The sequence below is a fragment of the Orbicella franksi genome, chromosome 1 (genome assembly GCF_964199315.1).
Source record: "Orbicella franksi chromosome 1, jaOrbFran1.1, whole genome shotgun sequence".
In the NCBI taxonomy this organism is placed as follows: Eukaryota; Metazoa; Cnidaria; class Anthozoa; order Scleractinia; family Merulinidae; genus Orbicella; species Orbicella franksi.
The window spans coordinates 7293562-7321326 of record NC_138145.1 but is presented as its reverse complement, the minus strand read 5'-3'; the positions used below and the strand labels follow the sequence as shown (position 1 = coordinate 7321326).

At 38.8% G+C, this 27765-nt stretch overlaps 1 long non-coding RNA gene across 1 annotated transcript in view; it reads left to right on the top strand.

Moving 5' to 3' along the window:
* LOC145475964 (uncharacterized) overlaps nt 1–27765 on the top strand; it is a 76423-nt gene that overhangs the window by 21590 nt on the left and 27068 nt on the right. Inside the window, exon 2 of the long non-coding RNA XR_014046757.1 lies at nt 15303–15453. This is a non-coding gene — a long non-coding RNA (uncharacterized LOC145475964). The remainder of the gene's footprint in view (nt 1–15302; nt 15454–27765) is intronic.

The window sequence follows — 27765 nt, the reverse complement described above, 5'->3', positions numbered from 1 at the left end:
ATGATCTGACCTTGTTGCAAAGTCTGATTTAAAAATTCTGACTAAGATAGCTATCACGATAAATTGATTGCTATGGTTCAGTTTGACCCTTGCTGCAATTTTATGATTTTTTTGTTCTAGTGTATTGTAATTTAAATTAAAATGCACCAGAAACCTTTTTGGATTGCAGGTTGTAGTTCTTGGGCTCTAGCGCAACCTGGTAGTTGACTACAGGAAATGACTGATTCCAGATAAGTACATCGCAGTTTTGTCATTTGTTCGTCGTTTTCCTGGTAAACGATTTAATTCAGAGCAAGATTGATCGAAATACAATATACCACCAGAATCCCAGACCTAACACGTTTGTACTCAGTAAATTTTCTGAGCGAAAAGAAAGCCAGTCACCACTATAAAATGCATTTCTCTAGTCTCTTGATTTCAGGCTAGCGAATACAATGTAATATGCCTGAAAATAGCAACATCATACAACTACAAGACTGTTCTATTGAATAAAGGAGATTTACTTCATTTATTGACATTTGCTCTCTTTTTTCCAAGGCTGAACACAGAGTGCACGTGCATTGAATGAAAATGCAGCCATTTTGGATTGTAGTGTTTTACCCTTCGCTTCGATGCAATTAGACGACATCTGAAAGATTTTATAGTCAGATAAGTTCGTTCTCATTTTCTTAACTCTTCTGTCTTATACCATTTACAGTATCAGTCCAAGGAAGAAAATAATTGATTTTCTTTTATTATCTAGAGTACATCCTGAGGGAAATAACCAAATAAACTGTCTTCATGTAGCAAAAAAATAATAACTTTATACTGCTTTGTGCGTTTAAACGCTGTCTGAATAGTATTTATGCTTTAAATGTCTCTGTGAACCGCTAGCTCTGCATTTTTTTGACCAAATTCCTAAGCCTAACGCAGTTTTTAAAAGTCAGTGTATCAAAGCTTCCTCTATTCTTTTTCATGCAGGTTTTAAAAAAGATATGCTGAGAGAAAACAAGTCCATTTTGTACGACAGTGCGTGGCTCTAATGTTCTTTGGTACAATGTAAGTATTGCAAACATCTTGGTTCAGATAGACCAGATATTATCTTCGCAGTTTTCTATTCATTAACTGAGAAATGTTGTCTAAATGTACCACCAAAGGTCAGCAGTAACGTTCATAAAATATTTTTTGCCGGTGTTAGAAATTTATTTGCACCTTGCCTCACTTGGTTTCTGGAAAATTTATGAAACGAAGGACTGAAAATTCGCCAATGCAAGAAAAACAACTTCGTTAGCTCTTGGACTCGGTGGTTTCAATCAGTAGTTCACTGCTTGCTAATGGCTGGAAACGCTTTTTCTCTACAATAAGTCCAGCACCTCAAATTTTCCTTTTTTTTCGGTTTCAGTCTAAAGTTAATAAAATCTCCTTCCATGTCAATACATTTTAAAGTATCTTGTAGAGAATATCTTTAACTATTTTAATGTCCTCGGCAGAACCAGGAAGTTTGTTTGAGATTTACCAGCCAACAAAAATTTAGTGTTTTCTTAAATAATTTTACCGTACAGTATTGATACCTGCTTTGAGAAGTCACTGCAGAATTGCCTGTTATTAAATGTATAAACACGTCTCGAATTTGTTGATGAAAAAAATAGTTCGTTTTATGTTTAATCTCCCTTTTTGCCAGGTGAACTCGGATATTGAAGAGAAAGTGAGGCCATTTTGGATTGCAGTGTGTAATTCTTGAACGCTGGTGCACTATATATGACATATTGGAAAAATCTTAATTCAGATAAGTTCACCCTTTCCTTATTTTACTTGAATTTGTCGTCGACCACTTTAATAACTGTGTCATTCCAAGTATCCTGTAGAGAAATCTAATCGGGAGTAGTGAAAGATGAAATTTTGATCGTGTGGTGAGTTTGGGACAAAGAATTGAACATCTCCGTCCGTGACGGGATTCGAAGCCATAAACTCGTACATACCGGTTGGGCAACGAGGAATTGTTCTGATGTCCGAACGAATTCTTAAAAGTACACGATTGCGAGAGATTTGTTCATCAATTTCAATAAAGTAAAGCTTTAGAAAAGCACTGTAAATGTGTATTTAGGGGCAAATATTCGAAATTAACACAACTGGAGATCCGATAATCGTTGAAAAGTAATTTAATTTGTTGTTTTCTACTCTTTTTATCACCAGGTTGAATGCAAACATCGTTTCAATAGAAAGTGTAGCCATGCTGGATCAAAGTGTGTAAGCTCTCGAAGCCTGGTTCAAGTTGACAGCCAGCAAAACACCTTTTTTCAGGTAAGTCGTTTTCTTCTCTGTTTACCATTGAACGGTTTCAGTCCAAAGAGTGATCAGGGTCTGACCATATAAATGCCTTCCTGACCCTTGTTATAAGCATTTCAGTTGGAGAGAAAATATTGGAATCAGGATATATTGTAACTAGTAAGAAGAATTTTACTTGAAGATTGGAGACTTGTCCAGTAACATAATGGAATCAAAGTTACAGAATAAAACATGCTGGTGTTAATTATTATAACCTTCGTAAGAACATTGTGAAAACAGTAAGTGTTAAGTGATACAATCAATATTAACCAGCTATTTTGTTGATGTTTCCTTTCTTTCTAGGTTTAACGCCCTTTCAAAGAAATGTATAGTCATTTTGCATAGCAGTGTACTGGCTCTTGGACCCTGGCCTGGAAATATCTTACTTCAGATAAGTCGTTTTCTTGTTTCTCTAGTCGTTTACCATTAACGGATTCAGTCCAAGAGTGATCAAAATATAACATCGTACCTCGTTGCGTTGTCAAGTATGTTACAAAGGCAATGTTACCAAATTCATAAACTAACAACAAAAGAAATGTATGACAATCAATTGGGAAAATTAATATTTTGAGTACGAGACTGAAGTGGAAGGTTGAACATCGCAATTTATTATTTTAAAGGACAACTTGAAACGGCCGAATATTCTCCGCAATGCAAAATTGAAGTGCTTTTTCCTAACATTTTGAATTCAAATTTAACAGAATAAAAATGTGGTGGTGGTACTAGAAATTGTTACAAATTTATTTTGATATAAACATTGTGAAAAACAAAGATTCTAACGTAGCATTTCAGCTTACTCTCGGCTTGGCTTTGCGAACGAAGATTTAAGGAAGTGATCCACTTACGCTGCAGACAGAGAAGCATGTACGACAATTTACGAGAACAATTCCAGTTTAATAGTACAATGATAATTTGCAGTGCGAACAGTGCTTTCCTTATACGAGGCCGCAAATGAACTTTAAAGGCGATTCATTTAGAGAAGGAATTACTCAAAATCAAATGTGTTTTAAAATAGTATTGTCAGGCATTCAAGAACGAACAGCAACTTAATTTATAACGACTGATAGAGCTCATGACTTTATCGGCATGACAATTCTAATTGCGCTTTGCCAAACACGATCATTTTTCGGTCATCAATGTTCGAAGCTTGACCAATCTATATAAACATGCACTACTTTTTGGTCTGTGTAACTGATATAAGTACAGTGTTAAACATGGAGGTGAATGAAAAAATATCATCGCCTAGGGCAAATTAGTGTCTTGCTACACCATTTAACATGGAAAATTAACGTTTAGAACAGAGAACAGGTGGCTGAAAATATTTACGAGCGTTGTTTGGTTTCGATACGTACTTGCACGTGTCCGGGCACAAGTGGGCTCAAGCCTTTAGAGAAATGTCATGTTTTCGATGTAGCGATGTTTCACTGACATAGATTTCAAAGTGTAGTTTGAGTATTTTCTTTTTCTCAAGAAAACAACAGTTTGTTGCATGTGAATAAAGTTTTTGTGTCAGTATTCAAGCAAACAGCAAACAAATAACATTCCAGCTAGAATAAATATGTGACGCTAGTCTCTCAGGGTAGCTGTAATGATAAACTGAAGTAATGGTCGAAACATTTTGAAACAAACAGCAAAAAAAAAAAAAAAAAAAAAAAAAAAAAAAAAATATATATATATATATAAATAAATAAATAAATAAATAAATAAAAATGGACCCAGAGAAAAATAGATAAATAAAACAAGTACACATGTCAAAAGGTATCAAAACTACTGTTTACACTTATGAAATGTAATAGTGAAATGGAAAATAGATAAAATAGAATCGAAAACTTTAGAAAGCTTTGAATTTACATAGTATGTTAATTGCTGCACGCGCAGTCTCCCGCTTCCTTGGAATGTCGTTTTCCGTAAAAAATAAACAATCTTCAATCTAAGCAAGAGCCATAACCGGGGACGGAGACCGTAAGTCTCGGGATCTGCGCGCACCTAATGATATGGGGCACTTTTGCTATTTTTAGAACAAATTGCGCCACCCTGACTCGGACATACATCCGCGCGGATCCACGCACATGTCATGGGTTCTCGCCTGGATGTTGTCTAAAGAATAAAGTTTATGTAAGAAATCTCTCTACTCTGGTATCGAGGTAATTTGTGAATTTCTCAAACAGTGCTTAATCATAACCAAAACCTGTTTTTGATAGTTTCTTATTATTTCTGCTCATTTGGCAAGTTTTGGAAGGAACGTCTGACGCGTACAAGTAGCTCCAGGGCGTGCACTTTAAAGTCCGAGTCTGTGTTTTCAATTGTAGCTAATTGGCAACAAATCTTGACAAAGATTTCTTTCGTTATCTTTTGTGCTGAGATTCTGCAACAATTTTCACTAACGCCAAAAGGCTACTATCATGTGTGTTTCTTCAACGTAGTGAAATTTTACACAGCTAGGGGCCAAACCACCCCCCAAATGTTTCATCAGTTCTTGGATATTTCACATTATTTCGCATTACTTAAAAAATATTGACTCTTTCTACACCAAACTTGGCAGAAGAGCAGGAGACCTATTGCCAATTATATTTATGTGAAAAATGTCAGTAAATGTCGAAGTTGTGACGTCACAGTGATGACGTCATGTTTCTTGCCACTTTTGAAGTTTTTAATATGCATATTTTGTACAATGTGTTGGAAAGAGGACATCAAGGGGAGTTGAAACCTGAAAAAAATTTGTCCATATCACAAAAATTGCATGAAATATGGTATTTTTAAATATGAAAAATAACTCTGCAAAATATGGAGTCCCCCCCTTGAGAAAAATCACCAAATTGGAGCCGTAATTTTGTTCCAGCAAATGCAGCTATGTTGCACATGTGATGTGCCAGATGACTAAAGCAAAAATAAAGAAGAAAATCGGAATAAAAAATTATCCCTCTAGTGTTATTGCGTTAAAATAAGTTTTTTTACGTCATAAATTGTGACGTCACCCGTTTTTTTACTGTTAATACTATCCTAACAAAGTCGAAAATCAAATTTCTAAAACCATACGATTTTTGACAACATCAAGCTTTCTATTTCTCTAGATTATTAGCCTTCCTAGAAAAAGACTGAAAAAAAATAAACCAGAGAGACTGACTTAAGAAGGACAGTATGGTTAAGCAAATTCCGGGGGGGACAGCAAAAAAATATTTAATTTACCATATCTCAAAAAATAATCATCATAGCAAAAAACGGTTTCCGGCATTTTACTCCTCAAGGCAAGGCCTTTCCAATGATATAATCTTTACATCAGATTTTACAAAAAATTATAGCACGTTTTGGTGACGTCATCAATTATGACGTCATAATCTCACATTTTGTCACAACTTCCAAATTAAATAAACTGGAGAACAAAGAAAGTTCATCTGCCAAACTTGGTTCAGAAATATATAAACCAAGCAAATATAGCCTTCATGAAACATTAGGGGGGTGGTTTGGCCCCTACGTGAGCTGCGAAAATAAAATAGACAAGGAGTTTTGATAACTCAGCCAACAAAATCGAAATCGTTATTCGAGTTGATTAAAGAAAACGTCATCGTAACTTTGCTGATTATTCCTGTTGTATTCACATATTTTCAGCTAAGCAGTTTAATATGTTCTCAAACATTTATCAACCCTGAACATATTTAAAAACTAGAGATATTATTGCGGAAGCCCAATTTGTCATGTTTACTGACTGCAAAAAACACGGATCGGCGGGCGCTCTTATTCATCGACAACAGACAATTTATTGAATTTTTACACAAACAAAGCCTAGCCGTGTCTACAGACGTAAACTTATTGGGCCTTGATGAAATATCAAGTGTTACTTACAATTCAGGCGAAATGCAAACTTGCAATTGCTTACTACTTTTCGGTGGCGATAGACTCTGGCGAAATCCCCCAAGCGTGTGGCAAGAGGAGGGAAACTTTGAAGTCCTAAAACGCTGCAATATCCAAATTTTTCCAACCAGTTTTTTTGCTGTGTTACGGAAAAGCTGTTAATCTTCAGCATATGTGAAATTTATAGTGGAGTAATGTGGAACTCTTGTAAAAGAAGCAGCGGAACACAACTTGGTCTGAGTGATATAAAACGGGACATACCTAAATTCGACACATCCTTACTTCAGTCGAATTGGAGCAGCTTACCACGAAAATATTTGAGCAAAATTCCAACAGACATAAACGTATTGAGTTGTGGGCCAAAAGCATAAAACATGTCTGGAATTTCGGATGCCATTGCCCCCGCGCTACAACCGCAAAAATCCTCGCAGCGTGTACGCGCGCTTTCCGCACACGATGGCGCAATTTGTTCTAAAAATAGAAAAATTGTCCCATATCATAGGGACAGCCCCAATACTAGAAATGGCGCGTGCTTACGGCCTCCGTCCCCGATTATGGCTCCTGATCTAAGCTCATTTTAGCAACTCAGTGTAAAAGTTTTACATCGATTCGACATAAGGAAGATTAGTACAAAGTTATTGCATTGGAAAACGTTATTATCAGAAGTTAGAAACTAGTCTCACTTAGTGCAGGAACCGTGATTTTACAAGAAGTATTTACAAGCAGTATTCCTGAGGAAAGGTTTCAAGACATAATTATCATTAAGGTTTAATTTTTGCTTTGGAACTTTTGAACAAACCTTTTGAATTTTAATCATATTCGTCTATCCTTTTTATCTCTGATATGGAGTTCTTAAAAATGAAACAAATTTTAGAACCTGCAAAGGGTGAAGGTTAACTGAGAGCGTCTCTTTCCATGTTCATCAAATTATAAATGCGGTATAGTAATAAAACATATATGCAGTATGTGGTGATAAATCATCTAGAAATGTTAAGTTTCGTGCAATAACTTGTCAGGTAAAACTGATATCGTGCTTTTAAAAAGGACCTCCATCTTGGATTTCAAAATTTGCAAATATGTCAAAAAGTTTGAAAATACTAAAAAATATGGCGATTCAATTTTTTTTTCTTAATTAAGACTTTGTAAAAACCATAAAAATGTCTAAAACATGGACTTGAGCTTAGAAAAGTACACCAAAATTCATAAAACACCTTTGAGTGTGCTTGTTTGCCACAGGAGCGTCAAGAAAAGCAGTGAACTAATTGACACAACAAAACGTTCCCTGATTGTTTTAACAAGGAGTTACCAAGTTTAGTTATTTATATTGATCTGCGTCAGTTTCCAATGTTTTCACTTTATCAAGATACTGGAAAGAGCATTGACCTAAATACTGTTTCGAGACGCATTGGCAATTAATAATTAAAGTGAGATAAGAAAGTACTTAAACACGATACATTTGAACATGGTTAATAGAGGGAAATGATTATGAATCATGGCAAATTTCTTTGTTGTATGTTTTTGTTGGCTGTTTGGGGCGGGGGAGGGAGGTTGACCCTGCCCAAAATCTGGAAAAATACAAAAAGTTGTTATGTGTGCTCATACAGCTAACCAATAGAAACATTGCGATTACGTAATTCATGCACAGTCTAGGAGCATGAAACAAAAAGATGTACAGGGTCAAAGACCTTCCAACATAACTCTTAGCCTGTTTGTTTGCTTTTTTGATGTTTGCTGGGATCCTTAACCATTCCCTCTGTTAACTATGATTTGAACAAATGCAACTGTCTTAAGGATATGCTTGAAATTGTATCGATGACCTATAAGAAACTGGAACCGAGAATCAAACACGTAACCGTGAGGAAATTTAGTCGTGGACATGTTAACAGGTCGTTAATAATTTGCAGCAGGAAATCATTTCACATCATTGCTGATAAAGGTTGTATTTTTACCCCGCATTTGTCAGTCTATTTCTTAGCTGGTCGGTAATAGCAGATCGAGTTTTGATGTTGTTTCCGAAGCAATATTTGTTTTTCAACTCCTTGGCAGGCAAGTGTACTATGGTTTCTGATAGTTAAATAAGCCACGCTTTGGTAAGCAGTGAAAATACAAGGTCAATTTGCAAGGACCAACGTAACCTAATAAAAAAAGAAGTACCGGATCCTGTCCCTGTAAAGGATGTAATTGGACTTGGTGATGTCGGACTACTGACAAAAACGCTAGGCTGATAAAAAGGTTTGAGAACGACATAATCAGTTCATATATTTCGAAAAGCTTAAAAAAACGTCCAGTGCCTTGAAAAGACTGGAGAGGCTTTATTTTTGATTTTTCGGTTTTACGTTCTTTTATCAATAATATCAATACTTTTGAAGCATGAATCGGTGGTACCCTATTAAAAGTTAAAGGGACACAGTCAGCTGGAGCACATGCGCATTTGATACCATCTGATTTCATAGTTAATTTGCATATCACAGAGACACGATCCATACTGTGTTTAACCAAATATGATACAAAACATAGGATGAGCAAAAGCCCACTCAAAAACAGGTTTTTCAGTAAACGATTGAAAATCAAGCAAAACACTGCGAAGATTGAAGCGGATTTCTAGATGTACTCGACGAGTATCTTTGCTTTCAGGTTGAGGTGAACTTTTCCAAAGTGAGAAAACTAGTGTCCAGGTCAGCGCGGTCCCAAAGCCGACTGTGTCCCTTTAAGGATACCAAAAACATAAAAAACTATCTTTGACAAGAGGTGCTGTTTTCTGTAAGCGATAATCCAACCAAGTATTAACACAGCGGAGCAGGGCTTAAGTTTTGTATCACTCGACTTCAGTTTGCAGAGAAATATTGAGCCACGGCCCATCCAAGGATGCGAATAAGACAAGTGGAAATGAATATGTCAGTTTCTTTCTTAAGATTTGTTAAGTACAGTTCAGAAAACCTGAAAACAGACATTAAATGCAAGTCATTTCTTCCCTACTGGTTCAGATCGAGGCAAAGCGTGTTGTTGATCATAAGTAAGGAAAAAAGGTCGTATCAACATGCCAGCAGAAGTAAATAGTTGCTGCAAAGTTAAAGTTTTAACTTTGAAAATGAAATTTACAATTTTAACTTTAAAATTTCTAGGTCCAAAAATGTTTTCTAACAAAAGAATTCACAAAGTCAATCAGTCTTCATAATGATTTCATGGAAACGTTTTATTGTGATCACTCTTGATCATTATGTAAGAATTAATAACCAACAGTTATTGTGCTTGACAACGGTACAGTAATCTGTTTATCATTAGTACAAATCTACCGGATTATACTAATGCAATACTGCATTTTGATTGGCTAAGGTATATCTTGTACGATCATGCATTACTATTCAGGGGTTGAAGATAGTCTGCAAAATAGGGACATTTTTTCTCGTCTCGCCGAAGTTTCGGCAGAGGATTTAGAAATATTGAATGGATAATCAAATTCTCCAGAAGGCTCAGTGAAACAAGGCCATTTGCTGTCACAGCACTCGAAATTTTAGAAAAAAAACTGATAATCGCTCGGACAAAGCTGAAAGATGGACTCAAAAGACGGTTCATTCTGCGCTCGATAACACTATGGTGACGTTTTAAAGTGTAGAGATTTAATTGGCAATCATTTAGTAAGAGTTCTATATTTAAACGACTAGTTTATTTTGCTTAGTATTTGTTTATTTTTTTCTGAAGCCAAAAGCTAACGTTACCTTGTGAACATTTCATTATGTATGTAAACACCGTAAGCTTTATTTGGAAAGAAAATATAGAACGAGTAGGAGCGTATCGCAGCAGCACCCTCACTCCGACAGTTCGGCGCATAATAATACATGTTGATTCTGCGTGACACATTCTGATGAACTGTTAATATTTGATTCGATCAACAGGTAGCCTGAGGAATAGTAAAGAAAGTGAACAATGATATACCACAGCGAACAACTGGCTAAAAGACAAATGCAGAAACACTTTCAAATAAATTCTCTTTGAACTTGGAAATAAACTTTAAGAAAAGCACCTGTACTCCGTTTATCGTAAATCTGTCGATCCTCATAGTAAGTTACGATGGAATAGTTGATTAACAAATGAAGCGGACGTGAATATATATAATATCAAGTCTGTATGAGGGAAGAATAAAAAGATAGAGATTTTCGCAAATAACGAAAGTAAACTTAGCTGATGTAAGGAAGGTGCAAAGAGCAAATTAAAGACTAGAATCCAATAAGCTCTTACACCTTCCTGTGATAAAATATTATTTAGAAAATAGCTGTAGAAAAAAATATACCGCAGAACCAGAAAGGTGAGTGCGGTCAAACCTGTGTCGTTGTCCTTTACTTTGCATTTAAATTCAGTTTAATCCAATGAACATTGCTCATTCCCAAAGAAGAGGGCAATGCCAGAAAAAAATCGTCAGATAATAAAAAAATCGGGAGATACCCCTACACGAGCCATTGTGCACAGTAGTTTATCTTCGGCCAAAAATCCCCCACCATCTTACAGGGGAAGATTGTTCGAAGAGTCTTAATTCCTGTCCCCCAAAACCCCCACTCCCCTGAATGAAACAATCGCGAAGGAGGATTAAATCTCGTCCATAATCCTTTACTTTCCTGGAGAGAATATTTGAAGAGGAAGTTTAACTCTCATCCATAATCCTCCACTCACCCTTTAAAGTTCAAAAAGGGGTTGTAATATGAGGTAGACTTCCTCCCAAAGTACTTTTCTCTGAGAGGGTTAAAGGTTAAGAAGTAGCGGTAAGACTAAACTACACTGTGTCGACACTATGGGCATAAATAAGCAGTCTAGTCTTTCAGCCGTTTCCTAAACCTTGACCATCTTAAAGAAAATTACTTTGGGAGGAAGTTTTACTGAAAATGTAACCACTTTTGACTTTAAAAGGAAAGATTAAGAGATTATGGTTAAGACATATACTTCCCTCCAAATCTCCTTCCTAAAAAAGTAAAGGATTATAAAAGAAATTTATTCCTCACGCGTGATTGTTTCATTCAGTGGAGTGGAGGTTTGAGGAACAGAAATTAATGCTCTTCTAACAATATTCCCCGGTAAGATTTTGGGGAATTTTGGACAAAAGATAAACCACTGTGCCCGAAATATCGTGTAGGGGTATCTCTCACTGACGATTTTCTTGAGGCATTCCGCTCCACTTAAGGAATAAAAAATGTATCTTGGATTCAACTAAATTTCAATGCAAAGTAATTCTCCTTCCAAGCAAAGTAAAGGAAAATAATAAAAGCATTTCCACCTTGTTTATTACGATTTCTGGAGTCATTACCTAAATTGAATATATGAATAAATTAACCATGGAAAGAGTCATCTTGCTCCCTGCTACCTCCTCTGGGGAGGAGCAAGGAGGGAAAAAGAGTCATCTTGCTCCCTGCTACCTCCTCTGGGGAGGAGCAAGGAGGGAAAAAGAGTCATCTTGCTCCCTGCTACCTCCTCTGGGGAGGAGCAAGGAGGGAAAAAGAGTCATCTTGCTCCCTGCTACCTCCTCTGGGGAGGAGCAAGGAGGGAAAAAGAGTCATCTTGCTCCCTGCTACCTCCTCTGGGGAGGAGCAAGGAGGGAAAAAGAGTCATCTTGCTCCCTGCTACCTCCTCTGGGGAGGAGCAAGGAGGGAAAAAGAGTCATCTTGCTCCCTGCTACCTCCTCTGGGGAGGAGCAAGGAGGGAAAAAGAGTCATCTTGCTCCCTGCTACCTCCTCTGGGGAGGAGCAAGGAGGGAAAAAGAGTCATCTTGCTCCCTGCTACCTCCTCTGGGGAGGAGCAAGGAGGGAAAAAGAGTCATCTTGCTCCCTGCTACCTCCTCTGGGGAGGAGCAAGGAGGGAAAAAGAGTCATCTTGCTCCCTGCTACCTCCTCTGGGGAGGAGCAAGGAGGGAAAAAGAGTCATCTTGCTCCCTGCTACCTCCTCTGGGGAGGAGCAAGGAGGGAAAAAGAGTCATCTTGCTCCCTGCTACCTCCTCTGGGGAGGAGCAAGGAGGGAAAAAGAGTCATCTTGCTCCCTGCTACCTCCTCTGGGGAGGAGCAAGGAGGGAAAAAGAGTCATCTTGCTCCCTGCTACCTCCTCTGGGGAGGAGCAAGGAGGGAAAAAGAGTCATCTTGCTCCCTGCTACCTCCTCTGGGGAGGAGCAAGGAGGGAAAAAGAGTCATCTTGCTCCCTGCTACCTCCTCTGGGGAGGAGCAAGGAGGGAAAAAGAGTCATCTTGCTCCCTGCTACCTCCTCTGGGGAGGAGCAAGGAGGGAAAAAGAGTCATCTTGCTCCCTGCTACCTCCTCTGGGGAGGAGCAAGGAGGGAAAAAGAGTCATCTTGCTCCCTGCTACCTCCTCTGGGGAGGAGCAAGGAGGGAAAAAGAGTCATCTTGCTCCCTGCTACCTCCTCTGGGGAGGAGCAAGGAGGGAAAAAGAGTCATCTTGCTCCCTGCTACCTCCTCTGGGGAGGAGCAAGGAGGGAAAAAGAGTCATCTTGCTCCCTGCTACCTCCTCTGGGGAGGAGCAAGGAGGGAAAAAGAGTCATCTTGCTCCCTGCTACCTCCTCTGGGGAGGAGCAAGGAGGGAAAAAGAGTCATCTTGCTCCCTGCTACCTCCTCTGGGGAGGAGCAAGGAGGGAAAAAGAGTCATCTTGCTCCCTGCTACCTCCTCTGGGGAGGAGCAAGGAGGGAAAAAGAGTCATCTTGCTCCCTGCTACCTCCTCTGGGGAGGAGCAAGGAGGGAAAAAGAGTCATCTTGCTCCCTGCTACCTCCTCTGGGGAGGAGCAAGGAGGGAAAAAGAGTCATCTTGCTCCCTGCTACCTCCTCTGGGGAGGAGCAAGGAGGGAAAAAGAGTCATCTTGCTCCCTGCTACCTCCTCTGGGGAGGAGCAAGGAGGGAAAAAGAGTCATCTTGCTCCCTGCTACCTCCTCTGGGGAGGAGCAAGGAGGGAAAAAGAGTCATCTTGCTCCCTGCTACCTCCTCTGGGGAGGAGCAAGGAGGGAAAAAGAGTCATCTTGCTCCCTGCTACCTCCTCTGGGGAGGAGCAAGGAGGGAAAAAGAGTCATCTTGCTCCCTGCTACCTCCTCTGGGGAGGAGCAAGGAGGGAAAAAGAGTCATCTTGCTCCCTGCTACCTCCTCTGGGGAGGAGCAAGGAGGGAAAAAGAGTCATCTTGCTCCCTGCTACCTCCTCTGGGGAGGAGCAAGGAGGGAAAAAGAGTCATCTTGCTCCCTGCTACCTCCTCTGGGGAGGAGCAAGGAGGGAAAAAGAGTCATCTTGCTCCCTGCTACCTCCTCTGGGGAGGAGCAAGGAGGGAAAAAGAGTCATCTTGCTCCCTGCTACCTCCTCTGGGGAGGAGCAAGGAGGGAAAAAGAGTCATCTTGCTCCCTGCTACCTCCTCTGGGGAGGAGCAAGGAGGGAAAAAGAGTCATCTTGCTCCCTGCTACCTCCTCTGGGGAGGAGCAAGGAGGGAAAAAGAGTCATCTTGCTCCCTGCTACCTCCTCTGGGGAGGAGCAAGGAGGGAAAAAGAGTCATCTTGCTCCCTGCTACCTCCTCTGGGGAGGAGCAAGGAGGGAAAAAGAGTCATCTTGCTCCCTGCTACCTCCTCTGGGGAGGAGCAAGGAGGGAAAAAGAGTCATCTTGCTCCCTGCTACCTCCTCTGGGGAGGAGCAAGGAGGGAAAAAGAGTCATCTTGCTCCCTGCTACCTCCTCTGGGGAGGAGCAAGGAGGGAAAAAGAGTCATCTTGCTCCCTGCTACCTCCTCTGGGGAGGAGCAAGGAGGGAAAAAGAGTCATCTTGCTCCCTGCTACCTCCTCTGGGGAGGAGCAAGGAGGGAAAAAGAGTCATCTTGCTCCCTGCTACCTCCTCTGGGGAGGAGCAAGGAGGGAAAAAGAGTCATCTTGCTCCCTGCTACCTCCTCTGGGGAGGAGCAAGGAGGGAAAAAGAGTCATCTTGCTCCCTGCTACCTCCTCTGGGGAGGAGCAAGGAGGGAAAAAGAGTCATCTTGCTCCCTGCTACCTCCTCTGGGGAGGAGCAAGGAGGGAAAAAGAGTCATCTTGCTCCCTGCTACCTCCTCTGGGGAGGAGCAAGGAGGGAAAAAGAGTCATCTTGCTCCCTGCTACCTCCTCTGGGGAGGAGCAAGGAGGGAAAAAGAGTCATCTTGCTCCCTGCTACCTCCTCTGGGGAGGAGCAAGGAGGGAAAAAGAGTCATCTTGCTCCCTGCTACCTCCTCTGGGGAGGAGCAAGGAGGGAAAAAGAGTCATCTTGCTCCCTGCTACCTCCTCTGGGGAGGAGCAAGGAGGGAAAAAGAGTCATCTTGCTCCCTGCTACCTCCTCTGGGGAGGAGCAAGGAGGGAAAAAGAGTCATCTTGCTCCCTGCTACCTCCTCTGGGGAGGAGCAAGGAGGGAAAAAGAGTCATCTTGCTCCCTGCTACCTCCTCTGGGGAGGAGCAAGGAGGGAAAAAGAGTCATCTTGCTCCCTGCTACCTCCTCTGGGGAGGAGCAAGGAGGGAAAAAGAGTCATCTTGCTCCCTGCTACCTCCTCTGGGGAGGAGCAAGGAGGGAAAAAGAGTCATCTTGCTCCCTGCTACCTCCTCTGGGGAGGAGCAAGGAGGGAAAAAGAGTCATCTTGCTCCCTGCTACCTCCTCTGGGGAGGAGCAAGGAGGGAAAAAGAGTCATCTTGCTCCCTGCTACCTCCTCTGGGGAGGAGCAAGGAGGGAAAAAGAGTCATCTTGCTCCCTGCTACCTCCTCTGGGGAGGAGCAAGGAGGGAAAAAGAGTCATCTTGCTCCCTGCTACCTCCTCTGGGGAGGAGCAAGGAGGGAAAAAGAGTCATCTTGCTCCCTGCTACCTCCTCTGGGGAGGAGCAAGGAGGGAAAAAGAGTCATCTTGCTCCCTGCTACCTCCTCTGGGGAGGAGCAAGGAGGGAAAAAGAGTCATCTTGCTCCCTGCTACCTCCTCTGGGGAGGAGCAAGGAGGGAAAAAGAGTCATCTTGCTCCCTGCTACCTCCTCTGGGGAGGAGCAAGGAGGGAAAAAGAGTCATCTTGCTCCCTGCTACCTCCTCTGGGGAGGAGCAAGGAGGGAAAAAGAGTCATCTTGCTCCCTGCTACCTCCTCTGGGGAGGAGCAAGGAGGGAAAAAGAGTCATCTTGCTCCCTGGTAGGAGGTAGTAGGGAGCAAGATGACTCTTTTTCCCTCCTTCCTCCTCCCCAGAGGAGGTAGTAGGGAGCAAGATGACTCTTTCGCTACTACCTCCTCTGGGGAGGAGGAAGGAGGGAAAAAGAGTTATCTTGCTCCCTACTACCTCCTCCCAACATGTTGTGTGCGTTTGTCTACCCTGTTGGGACATGTTTGGTGTTTTGGTGAAGTATTAGCCATCAGCACGTAATATGATTGAACATGTCTCAAGAGGGTGGCCAAGCGCGTGCAACATGTTACGCACAAAATGTTATGATATGTTGGATTGACATGTTGCGATCATTGGGGGGGGGGGGGGAGGTTAGATCTTTATTTATTAACACACCGTTTAAGTTTTAAAGTAATGGACAAGGACACAAGATTTGGCCGGAAACTTAGTTTGCGGCTTGTTTATATATGTTGTTTTCGTTATTTAATGATCTAATGTTATAGAAGGTTTCAAGAGCTCTTTTTTGTGAGTCCTTTAATTAGCCCTTACACCTTCTTAACACCAGGAAAGGCTTTGCGAAATTTCACTTAAGTATTATACTTTGATTCACATTGTTTCAGAGAAGAAAATGCTGATGAAAGCTACCTTGCAAGTCTTGTTTATTGATGAAATAGCTTTCAAAAAGTCAGTAATGTTTAACTCTTTTCGAAGACTTGCTGACCTCCTTTTTTAACACTATTTTAAGGTGGTTGAATGTAATATTGATAAGTGCTGCAGTCCATTTTCTTCACGGATCCGTCTAATATCTGTGATCCTGTTGACAAGAATTATCATTATTGATCAGTCAGAAGGCAAGTGTAAGTGCTATCTAGACAATTGAAAATACGTGCACTGAGACGTTATATGCTAATTTGCCAACTGTACTGGTTTAACAAGAATGAGCGCAAAAATTTCAAATCTCTTTGTTAAGTTTTTTCTTTCTTTAATTTCTTTTCATATACACAAGCTATTCGTATCGTTTGGGTTTGATAGGATGCCATCAATATTTGGGTTCTTCTTTATCACAAAATCCGTTAACCAGGATTTTATTATCAGTCTATAGAAAGCCAAGTTAACAACGTGTTCTGTTAAAATGAATAAGAACTGTAGATCTACTTCAGCTACCTTAAAAACAGCTAGGAGAAATTGTATGTTGATTTCTAGTTCTTGAGAATTGAAAAGTTCATTCAGTTCTACCTTGCCGCTATTTTATACGTGACGAACACGTTGCTCTTCCCCTGTCAATTTTAAACCCTTTTTATCCGTAAGACAAAGCATTTGACTCGACTCATTTACTATTTTATAAAGTGCCCATGAAATGATCTTTCGAGCTAAATCAAGCCATTCTTTAAGTGAGCCTCAAATTACTCCTTATTTGTGTAACTGAAGTGTGAAGAAACATATTTTAAACTCAAAATTGGTAGACGAAAAGCTCTATTTCGTTTTGGAGACTGATGGCAAAATCAGATTTGTAAACTATCTCGCTTGTCAGTTTCCCACTGTCGGAAATGTTAAACAGAGTGCTTTTATTTTCTCACTGAACTTGTCGTGTATAGTAAGTCATTTCATACAGAGAACGGGTTTGTTGGGGAATTTGATGCCTTGCCGACACCTCTCTCAAGACCGTAGCTAGAAACGCTCCAAACATGTATGGAGTTACCACTTTTTATCGGTACTAACTGGAAAATTTAATATCCGTTCACGACAAACAGAAATATTTTATTACTCTAGGCTATATTCCTTCCAGGAATCTTAAAGGTACTGAATAATTTTAAAATGCCTTAAGCTATCCCGCAGCATTTCTAACAGAGTGTTGCCAAATTATTTCTGGTTACAATAAAATAATGGAAAATCGAAAACTAATCATCATCATGGAATAATATAACTTTACTTCTTGTTTACTTTTGCAACAAAGTGGGCAGCACTATTGAACGTTGCAAATGGATAATTATAACTTAACTCACGTGTCTGCGTATTGACCATCTTATTTTTTAATTGTCATCGTACACAAAGAAATTAGAAAAAAATCAGAAATCGAGAGTGAAATTTGCCTTCCATCGCAAAGGTGGGTTTGCACGAGAACTCGTTTTCAAACAAAAGGACAAGGTAAACTCGGAAATGGCCAATTCACTGCTCCAGCAAGACAATGATCCAAAGTTGATGACTTCCTTTTTTCTCATCATCTTGTTGAAATTAATATTATTGTAATTAACTGAAATCAATTGAAATTCTCATCATTTGGTGAAAGGAGAAATGAGCTGTTGATCACTATTTCTTAGAAATAATAGAGTTCATTTCTATAATCGACATAACACGTTTCAGTGATGAACGACTTTTTAACTTGAATTTGTTATCGCTTTCTAGGAACAATGCGTGAAAACTGGAGCGGAGCGTATGCTGGAAAATCACATCTTCGTTTGCACCGAAATAGCAAAGATATCTTTCTCTTGAATTTATAAACAATCCACCTCTGAATTACAGTTCAGCAAGTTTCTCACTTTTTCTTCTACAAATCACTGGTTAAGAACTTCACAACCTTAACTTTTTTTGTACAAGACGCTTAAAACAAAAGTACTGTTTTTCCTTATCATTTTTCATGTGACTGTACCATGTAAGGAATTAAATTCGCACTCCTGGTATTACTTTGGAATTTTTTTCCTATTTTGTCGTTGAACATCTTAGTCGTCACTGATTTAGTTTTTTAAAAAAACATGCTAAGTCGAGCTGCCACAAATTGCAGCCGCTTCATTTAATGCTCTTTAACGCGACTGTATCCAGGTGAAATCTACACAATATGCCACAGGAACAGTTCTTACAACCTGTCTGTGGGTAATTTATAAAGCCAGAATTCCTAAATCAAACGTAATGGTTATTCTGGGGGCATCGATTTCCCTTCTTGAATATGTACTGCAATTTTGGTGTCAAGATTGAACTTAAACAAAGTTTTCAAACGCGTAAATCCAATTCTTTTCTCTGACCTTTTCCAATAAGAACGCCGCAAAGAGATGGTAAATTGTACATTTCTTCTACCTAACCTCCTCTTTAGCAATGCATAGAGTCAGCTTTCGTCACGACACACGACTGAAAACAATCTGTTGCTGGTGTTTTGTGGCGCTATTTCAGCCCACAATGCGAGCGATTTGGCAAAATAAATCTTACGTTTGATATTTTTTCCACTTAAAAGTATGAAACATTCAATACTTAGTTGCTACATTCTTTCTCGTAGATTTTTGTATGCGAAAGATGAAAATTTGGCAATAAATATTGTAAATTTTGACATCAAGACAATATGTCATAGTTGATTTACTATTTATTCTCATCACCTGACTCTTTGGCAATGTCTTAATTCAGTCGAGATTTAATTGCTGATCCACTGTCAATTTTATAACTTTATTATCCGTTGGCTCATTTGCAATATTTAAAGCGGTGCCCTTGAAATGAGCTCTCGAGCTGAGTCAAGTCACTTTTTTGTGCAAGTGATATACGAAGAGTCAGTTTTGAATTTGAAATTGACAAGAAAGCCGTCTATTTATTTCCCTTTGGGCTGGTATATACGTAGCCAAACAGTTTTGTAAACTCTCTCGCCTGTCACAATTTCCCTTTGTCAAACATAACCATAATACATTTTTTAGTCATGTGATGCAGTGAACAACCGGGTTTGGTTTAGAATTGATGCCTCGCTGACATCTGTCTTCAGACCCTGTTAACGCCCAAACATTGAATTCACAACTCATGGAACACTTACTTTTCGTATCAGTTCTAGCTGGAAATTATCCACTCACGAAAATCAGAAACACTTATTGTTTGATGTCACCAAAGAAAAAAAAACACAGGAAAATTGCGTTAACTACTCTCGGAATTACGCTAAAGAGGCGGAGAAACAAATCATTTGCAAGCAGTTATCCCACAAAGGTAATATGATTATGAATTTGAATTTACGGAAATATCTTACGAGACACCGCCCTACGCTCCCAGTTACCCGTGTGTTCTAACTTTCCGGACATTAGGGAGCTCAAGGAAACCACGACGGCAACGGCAACGAAAATTTTTTGGACGGAAGGGCAGTCTCAGTCACGTAGAAATTTATTAATCTTAATATTGTGTTGATAATGATTGCTTATTTTTTTTCCAATCTTCTAACATTGCGTAGCACAGTAAAGGCAAACGCTAATGTGACTTTGACTATTGTTTTCCTATAAAACAAAAATTGGAAAACCAAGTAAATGGGTCAAGCTAAAGAAAGAATTTAGCCTTGATGACAAGCAAGTTTCAGAGGCATTTCTTCTGCCAGTGAGGGCTGCTAATGAACCGTATCTACGTTCTTTTCGGTACAAAGTGTTGAATTCTGTTCTGTTTACTAATGACCGCCTGTGTAAAATAGGATACGTTTCTAATCCCAACTGCATCTGTAATCAGCAAACGGAAACAATATCCCATATTTTGTTCGGTTGTTCTTTTTCATATTCTTTTTGGCATGAGGTTAATGAAAAAGGTTTTGAGCACAATCAAGAGTTGCAGAAGCCTCTCGCTTACATATTGCAATGTTATTGTTGGGTCTTTTGAGGAGGAGATGGATCTATTTAATTATATAGTAATTTTAGGAAAATCTCTCTTGTGGACTTGTCGATGTAGAGAAACATTACCTTCCTTGAGCCACTTCATAAGAATTTAGGTAATTAAATATGAAACTGAAAAACACATTTCAAATCGAATAAAACTAAATTGTTTAAAGAATAATAGAAGATCTTTGAGGAAGCAATTTTAACTAATAATTATAGCAGACAACGCTATCATTAAGGAAAATCGTTAAGTTAAATAAGTATGTAGATAAGAATTGACAAAATCTTTTTTCTTAATTCAATATGGTGTCATTGTTAACTTCTGTAAACCAAACTTTATTCGTTCTTCTGTAAATTAATTGTTAAAAAAAGGATTGTAATTGATGTAATTGTGGAAATAAAAAATCCCAAATGAAGAAAAAAAAAAACATAAAACAGCAACGAAAACGTCACCAAACAAAAAGTTTATTGAGTAGACCAATGGCTGTGCGCGTGCGTTTTAAGTCTTTGTGCATTTTGTAGCCGTAATGTGACATGAACAGGTTCTGTGCATTTTGAAGAACGTAGGTCGGGATGGCAAATTTTTTGTATTTCTTTTTGGAATGGATCGCTGGCATTACATATTTAGTTTGAGGAAGTTTTAAGTACTGATTGGGGTACGGAGCAGATATCCAGATTGTTACGAGATTAGAAATATCATTTTTCTTTCTAGGAGTCGTCCCTGGCGTAGGTATCGTCGTTGCTTAAGCTAACTATTTCATTTCTTATCCACAACTCAAAATTCATTCTTTCATGTATAAAAAACAGAGGTTTTCGCATGCAGTTTCCAATGAAATTGAAAACAAAGTAGTGAGTTTAAAACCAGTCAAGAAGTAGAATCTTTCAAGTCGATTTAAATAAGCGACAGAAATTCCATTTATTAATTATATCATCCGCGTTTGTTTTCAAGGATTTCCAGTTCGACGTCTAGCTGACCTTGTATCATGTCTTTAATATTGTTGTGTTAACACAGTTTCAATTTACGTTTTATGATCAGTTATAATAATTCATGAGTCTTCTTTAAAATTTGTATTTTCTGAATATTTTAGCACAAAGTTTCGTCCAATAGATAATACGGCCAGTCAACAATGCTCCTTTCCCCCATTGGAATGTCATTCAAAACGTTTTTTCACATGAAACACTCTAATAAGTACAATTTTGCTTTATTAAATTTTTAAATGAACTTCAGTTTTCGGTTAACATTGTATCACGAACATTTGATGAGAGAAAACTTGATGAAAGAGAACTCATCGCAAATTGCGAAAAAACGTTTTCTCCGTGAAATTTAACCCATAGACCTAAATTAATTCATAGCAATTTTTTTTAAAAAACATTTTCTCTTTCTGATCTATCTACGAGTCCGTGAAAGATTTAACCCCCCAAAGACGACATTGCACAGATTTTGAATGGTCAATGTGCAAATATGTTCTGAAATCACCTAAATATATTCTGAAAGTCCCTATATACTTTGGCCGTTTTTCATTCTTTTGGAGGGGTGGGTCGGTTAAAATATTCAAAAAAGTATCCTTACGTGCTTCCATAAGCATGCCGTGATGAAAAAAGAAACTACTCAGGGCTCCATTAATGTAAACATTATGCAAGTAAAAAAACAAGTTGAAAATTAATTGCAAAGGCACTTCAATACTCTGGTACTGGTAGAAGTCATATTGCCAAATCCTGTGTTAACAAATTCCAGTAACGGTATGAAAGTTGTTTCATGGTCTCCTTTTACAATTGCTCCCCAAGTTCATTCAATAATCTTCCTCCGAGCAATTAAGAAGGAATCTACAAGACGTTTGAGTAACAAGTGGAAAAAAACTTTGTACCGAGATTATTCACATCGTATTGCAAACGGCTGTGCGACTGTTTTAAACATCTTCTCAAAGGAAATTATTTCTAACCACACCAAATGTCGACTGAAACAGATTTTGAAGTTCATATGAAATACTTGAAATTACTGGTGAAATGAAACTGATGATGAAGGTTTACCTTTGCTTGCACAATTTCTCTAAACTTTGAAACTTATTTTCCCACATTTCCATGGGAAATGGTTTTCGGTGTTATTTCAAGCAACTATTTATATCGTAACCTTTTAGAAAATGCAGAAAGGACTGCAAGATACTTAGAATTACTCTGGATGGAGCTTTTTGTCCAATAAAAACTGAAATTGCTCGATTTCCTCTCGGATTTTGTCTTAATTATTATTGTAGAACTAATTAATGATTAGATCTGAATAAGGCAACTTTAATTATTCTATGCTCAATTCAGTGGAACGTTTTCATGTGACGTCATCAAGCGTTTAAATCCAAACGTAAAGAACCACCAGAGTTTCTATCCTCATCAGGCATAAGAGGTGCGAAAATTATACATCTTGACAGCATTTCAGCGCAATGGTGTCCTTCGTTTGGTAACAAGTGCATTTTGAATTTTAGAGTTATGGCAGTGCGGAACATCGCGTTTGTCGAAAAATATATACTTATCTCATGATTTTTAGCCCTTCGTGAAATAAAAGTAGCAGTTAAGTGTTAATATGTTGGTTTGTGCAGAATAGTCAATCAATGGCCTAGATAACCAAGAAGATCCAGATTGTCACACTATTTTCCGGCTGCCATATTGGCGAATCTTTGCTGAGGTCATTTTTTACATTTTTCCTCATTGACATACTACTATGCACGGAGAAGGTATCACGCTAGACACGAATTGACTACAACAATTTAAAGAGCTTGTGAAACTTAGTAATTGGTGAAACTTTTGGCTCTTTGGCTGTAATATTCGAGGAGAAATTGGCCTTAAAAAACCGCCAAAGTTCTGGGTGGCAAACGCCCTAATGAGCATTTACATTCTTTGTTAAATTTTGAGCAGGAGCCATAATCGGGGACGGAGACCGTAAGTCTTGGGATCCGCGCGCACCTATGATATGGGACAATTTTTCTATTTTTAGAGCAAATTGCGCCATCCTGACGTCATATATCCGCGCGGATCCACGCATATGTCGAGGGCTCTTGCGTGGATGTTGTCACGTTGCGTGATCAAATGGTGGGAGTTGAAAGACCTTTGGGGATTATCTTGCGTATTTTTCACAGCGTAGGTAGGGAATAAGGCAGGGAATACGAACCAGGCCGCTTATATGTAGTTTTACGCTCTGAGCTAACGGAAAAGGTGGGCTTTTCAGGGTCGAAAACAAGACTTCAATCTCCCGCTGAGAATGAATAATAAGATCTGCTCGCGCTAGTTGAAAGCTTACGCGTATGTTTTTTCGTTTGTTCTGACTTAAGAATATAGCAAGAAACTCTCTACTCTGGTATCGAGTTAATTTGTGAGTTTCTCAGAGAATGGTGAATCATAACCAAAACGTGTTTTGATGGTTTCTTATTGTTTGGTGTGTTTGCAAAAGTTTTTGAAAGGAAAGTCTGACGCGTACAATTAGCTCATTTGCATAGTGCAGCTCGTGCACTTTCAAGTCCGAGTCGGTGTTTTCAATTGCCAACAAATCTTGACAAAGATTTCTTTCGTTATCTTTTGTGCCGAGATGCTGCAACAAATTTCACGAACGCAAAAAAGGCTACTAACATCATGTGTGTTTCTTCAACATAAGCATAGTGAAGTTTTACACTGCGAAAATGAAAATAGACAAGGAGTTTTGATAACTCGATCAACAAAATCGAAATCGTTATTCGAAGTTGATCAAAGAAAGCGTCATCGTACATCTCGTACTTTGCCGATTATTTCTGCCTTATTCGCATATTTTCAGCTTAGCTTTTAATATGTTCTCAAACACTTATCAATCTTAAACCTATTTAAAAACTACAGAGTTATTGTTCGAGTTCGATGTACGCTTTCACACGAAAGTGCGGCGGAAGTACAATTTGTCATGTTTACTGACTGTACAAAACACGCATCGGCGGGCGCTCTCGTTCATCGACAACAGAGAATTTACTGGATTTTACACCAATAAAACTGAGCAGTATCTACGGAGGTAAAGTTATTGGGCCTTGATGAAACATCAAGCGTTGCTTACAATTCAGGCGAAACTCAAACTAGCAAATTTTGTTTTACCTTTCGGTCGCGATAGACTGGCAAATTCCTCGCAAGCGAGTGGCAAGAGGAGCTAGGAAACTATGAAGTCCTGAAGCTCTGCTATATCTAAATATATCCCGCTAGTTTTTTGCTGTGTAATGGAAGAGCTGTCAATCTTCAACATATGTGAAATTTAAAGTGGGGTAATGTATAGCTCATGTAACAGAAGCATCCGTCGGAACACAACTTGGTCAGCGATATATATCTAAGCTTAAAGCGGACCATACCTAAATTCGACACTGTCTTACTTCACTCAAACTGGAGCAGCTTACGACGAAAATACTTAAGCAAAATTCCAACAGACGTAAACGCGTTGAGTTGTGGGCCAGAACATGAAAAATGTCGGGATTTTCGGACGCCATTTCCCCCGCGCGACATCTGCAAAAATCCTCGCAGCATGTACGCGCGTGTGCCGCAGGCGATGGCGCAATTTGTTCTAAAAATAGAATTATTGTCCCATATCATGGGGACAACCCCAATACTAGATATGGCGCGCGCTTACGGTCTCCGTCCCCGATTATGGCTCCTGATTTTGAGTTTTTAAACCCGCGTCGCTCAAAAATTATGCAATACATCGCGCTCAAATTCCTTGACACAGTTGACCGTGCTATGCCCTTTCAACATTCAGAATTTCCATCAGAAACTGTATCACTTATGGGGCAAATATTGTAAACAAAGATTCGCCAATTGGTGTACCACGGAGGTACACCAATATGGCGGCACCATACTGAGCTCTTTAAATTTGTGCAAAACATTTAGGCAAATAACTGAAGTTTGGGACGGCGCATAGACCTAAAACCTGGAGAGGAGTCTTCTTTATTTATCTTCAATAAGATCGAATTTCCTTGTTTTTTTTTCTATTGCACGACAGTGAAAACGATCTATTGTAGTCCGGCTATCTGACCAGCTGTGCCTTTCCAAGATTTTTTTCAAGATTTAAAATCCTTCTTTACTTGACAAAAACAAACAAACAAACAAACAAACAAACAAAAAAAAAACAGAAGAAGTCCTTTTTAGAGCAATCTTACTTTTAATTTGGCTCATTGTGATACCGTCAAGAGCTATACGGCTGTAGAAACAGCACTCTTACATGAAGTTTGCAATGTATGAGAAGTGACGAACTGGCAGATTAAAAACTTTCAATTGAGATACTTCACTTTATATTCTTGAGAATACTACTCAAATGCAAAGGATATATACATGCAAAACGACAGTTCGTTGCATCATTCATCTCGGCTTAATGGGAATACTAGTGAACATTCACGACATGATTTTATTGATAAGCTGCGGCCATGTATTAATTATTCACTACCCCTTCCTCTTCATTTAAATTTTTCTCGTAAAGAAACCACCATTGTTCTCAATTTAGCAAAATACTTTTTTTCTCTTATCTCAATTTCCACAACTTTTGGTTATGGTCTTCATCAATGCCTTGAAAAAAACAAGAATTACGAGATATAATATTCGATAGTTTCAGGTTGACCTTCAGCATAACGAACTGAGTGGTAACTTTTAACATATCCCATGCTCAAAATGTATATTCTCATTACTGGTTTTCTCATATTGTTTTAAATGTTAACTCTGAGAATTTAGTTTTTCTAAGTGGTAACTCTTAAGTACATCCCATGCTCAAAATGTGTATTCTCGTTACTGATTTTCTCATATTGTTAATATTAATTCTAAGAATTTGGTTCTTCATCAAGACAATATCTTCTAGTTAATCAGTTTCCGAGATTTTCATAATTCTTACGCCGAAACTGTTAAAAGTTAACGAGAGTAGAAATAATGTACTTATCTGAGATTTGATGTTTCCAATAGTCAACTTGTGCCAGAGTCCAACAGTACATTGCGATCCAAGATGGCTACCCTTTCTGTCAACAGTGATATATCAGCCGCCTGGAGCGAGAGAGACAGAGAAAAAAGAATATTCAATCAACACTACCTTGTCAACTAATAAATTTACAGCAGTGTTAGATTCAATTGATAACTATGTAAATTTTCAGAAAACAGTAGTGTTTTGATGTGTTTTCGAATTTTAGCATTTTCTTCAAAAATGAATTAGAATTCCCATGGAATCCAAGATGGGTTGTATTGTTCGCGCTTCTAAGAATCAAGGATAATGCTTTCTAACTTGGTTATAATATAAGCTAGCTATCAAAATTGGATTTAATGATCATTAAAAAATCTTTTTTATGACTATTTACGTCGTGGTATTCTCCTCTTCACCTAAACGTTTTCAGACGCTTAATTCCAAGAACGTAAAATGAAAAGTGCAAGATGTTCCTTCACATAATAACTCCACCCCCCACGCGAAAATGATCTGAGCCAACAAAAGTTCGACCCAAAGTCCTTCCAAACAAACGGTAGTCTCATTATAATAATTATTATCGAACATAACACAGTGTACGTGTATTGTACTGATATAAATTATGGTATTTTCTGGACAACAAGACAACCGTACGCTTATATGCAGCAATGGTACGAAACTTGAAAACCTATCAATTTTACAATCAGAATCAAGATTTTTGACACTCTTGGAGTGTAAAGATAGGAAAACCATAATCTACTTATCTGAGCTGAGATGTTTTTCCAACAGTCATCGATCGTACGCTAGAAGTGAAGCTCTGCACACTGCCATCCAAAATTCAGTTAACGTTGATGAAATTCAATTAGTTAAGGTTGATGAATAAATCCAGAAACTCGTGAACTGTCCTTTAACACATCTTTGGTCATCCTGGAGATAGCAGAGCAAACGGCAGCAACTTTAGTTATTTAATCACCTAGGTTTGCTTATGATTATTTCATGGACAGATAACTTGCTCACTCCAAAAACTTGTTCGCATGTTGTGGTCAGAAAGTTGAACCATAATAAATGGCCGTCACAAATTAAGACAATCGATTTGGAACAACTCTTCATCTTTCATGTATTTCTATTCAACTTGGTAGCGTAAGAATGAGTTGATAATGAAGGACAGCCGCCATTTACGATAAAAGACTTGCTGTAAGGTTGATAACGAGATTTATTTACTTTTTTAATTAATCATCTTCGTTCTCTGTGGGACACAAGGCAGCCACAATCCATCTACATCTCTATTTTGTACGATATGTTGTTCCTCATTGAGCTCATGACAGGCGCCAGGTGGTTTTTGGCCAACCAGGTTCGCTGTTGCTAGTTGGTGTCCGCCTCTAGGCAACCTTGGGAAGTGTGTGGTTAATCCATCGGATTCATCTGCGTTTGATTTCCATGACAACATTCTGGCAATAAGTTTTTCTGTCAACGGATCAGAGATAAAGAGCAATATTCACTGCTTGCAGACATTGACGTCAATTGTTTTGAATTCAATTTTTGTACAACCAAACAGCTCTTTGTTTCAAGAGCCAATTGCTCTCATGTTGGCGAACAAATAACAATATAGCTAGCCTAACGAGCTTGCAAATCTTTTCCTGCGCTGAGAATTTTGCTAGTTTTTGCTCATTTTCCTCATTGAACTACGCCTATAGGCTCGTCAGTTAGCTTCAGCTCAGATAATTTTTTTTTTTAGAATTAATAAACGAATTTGCCAGTGTAGTCAATAAGTTAGAAGTTCTTAGATTCTTGCTATGGATTTCAAAAAATTCTTTTTTTCAACAGAAAAACACGATCGCAGGACGATAAACTGAAGCATTCTACGAATGGATTATGTAAAAAAAAAGCCAAAAAAAAAAACAAAACAAAACAAAAAAAAAAACAGTAAAACTTTAGTGCCACCAAATCGTAAGATCTTAGACTCGGTACTCGATTTCCTGTA